Source organism: Myotis davidii, unplaced genomic scaffold, assembly GCF_000327345.1.
Source record: "Myotis davidii unplaced genomic scaffold, ASM32734v1 scaffold46, whole genome shotgun sequence".
Classification (NCBI taxonomy): Eukaryota; Metazoa; Chordata; class Mammalia; order Chiroptera; family Vespertilionidae; genus Myotis; species Myotis davidii.
The window spans coordinates 1,210,813-1,212,904 of NW_006383006.1; the positions used below are offsets into that span (position 1 = coordinate 1,210,813).

The 2,092-nt window shown below is 34.4% G+C and overlaps 1 protein-coding gene across 1 annotated transcript in view; it reads left to right on the plus strand.

The window, feature by feature from the left end:
- The window catches only part of LOC102771223 (pre-mRNA cleavage complex 2 protein Pcf11-like), a 9,368-nt gene that overhangs the window by 5,477 nt on the left and 1,799 nt on the right, over window positions 1–2,092 (plus strand).

Consider the following 2,092-nt stretch of genomic DNA (forward strand, 5'->3'; position numbering starts at 1 on the left):
ATACAAACTGAAAATGATACAGTTGAGTCAGTTTAAATAAAATGAGAAAGATATGTTTTTCTTTTTTTAAAAAGCTGCTGTTTGGATGTAGGTGAAGAATTTTTTAATGTATATATAGAACTATCTATATAAATTGTCTAGCTGAGGCAGGGCCTTCAGCTATTATTTGGTTAATAAATACATTTTAGTATTTGCCTATCCTACTGACTGCACAGTTTCAGGTGCTTGTGTGTGAAAGTTCTGTAGATGTGTGCAGATTTACAAAATGAAATTGTATGTGTAAAAATGTACGATTTTCACTTGTGAAACTGTAAATTATAAATAAAAAATATTTTTGCTACCAAAAAAAAATAATAATAAATTTGGGGGAGGTGTGGAAGAAAGGAATACATTTTATAAAATGTTACAATAAATCTCACAACTGACTTTTGACTAGTTGGTGTTTTAAGAATATTTTTTAAATTTGTAATGTGCAGTTAAGGTCCATCTTGGAGGTTGGCTACCAGAGCTAAGTATTCCCTTATAATGCACCCTTCCTTCCTCCATTCCTTCCTTCCTTCCTTTTCTCTCACTAATCAATTTCACATAATTACTATTTCAGTTGAACTAAAGATCAAATCAAGTTACGAAAAATCCAGTTATAGTTTCTGTTGAATTTTCATGGATTCTACAGATTAATGCAGGAGAAATGGACATATTTATAGCATGGAGTCTTCTGATCAAGCCTTTTTATATCCTGTTAAGTTTTCTATTTTTCTTCATCTAGGTCCAACATACTTCCTGTTGTGATTTGCTGTTATTGTTTTTCTTGCACTAATTTTACCTCATAATTTTGAACTGGTTTTAGCTGGAATATAACAATACTATTGATTTTTATACATTTATAAAAAATGTATATTTATACTTATATAAATGTATACATTTTATGCATTTATAAAAATTTAATGTCTGACTTATTGAATGCTCTTATTATTTCTAATAACTTGTAAATTGATTCCCTTAGGTTTTCCAGGTTATGTCATCTGCACATAATGATAATTTTGCTATCTCCCTTTCAATAGTAAACCTCTTATTTTGCTTTTGTGACTAATTATACTATCAGTTACTTTTATGAGAAAAACCTGGAACTAGAAAGTCTTCTGAATTGAGTGGAAATAATAAATAGGAAAACTATTTTACATATTTTATTATTTAAATTGGGGTGTAAATGTGGAATAACGTTTCCAAACTACCCTTCCAAATGCTGTGAATCAAAACTTGCCACATAAAAAACTTCCCAGAATTTTAGTTTTTTAAAATATCCCATATCTACATTGCTTTGAAAGAACTTACCACAGAGTCTGGCTTCCAGACAGCAGCCCTTTTTCCTTACCACTTCAGGCAAAGGTTCAAAGGATACTTTTCATGGGGCTTTAAACAAATTATTCTCCCAAGGAGTTTATGGCATAATACACTTTGGATCATAAAAACAAGAATCACACATGTAAAGATAATAAGGAAAGACTCCTCTGAAAATCCAGAATACAGACCGCAGCACAAAAACAACATAACTGGAGGAGGAGAAGGAAAGACAAGGAGAGACTCAGCTTCCAGAGGAATGTTACATCCTCTGCCAGGCACTGGCTTCTGTCCTTTGACAACAGTTGTTAACAATCTCGAGCACTGGGAGTGTCAGATATTTTACAGAGAAAATGCTGATGGGTAGCAATCGGGAAGGGGAAACTAGAGACTCGCCTTAACTTAGTACTGCTTCTGTGGTAAGCATAATGTTTTTACTTAGATTGCATGTTACACAACAATAAAAATAACATGTTTTCTAAAGATGCTTTTACTTATAATTTATAAATCTTTTTCTTCTTATATATCAATTATTGTTTGGAGGGGTATAGCCTAAGCGACCATTGCGACCGAACGAACAGTTGACGGGTTGCTATGATGCACACTAACCACCTGGGGGCAGATGCTCAATGTAGGAACTGTCCCCTAGTGGTCAGTGCACTCCCACAGGGGGAGCGCTGCTCAGCCAGAAGCCAGGCTCATGGCTGGAGATCGCAGTGGCAGTGGTGGGAGCCTCTCCTGCCTCTGTGGCAGC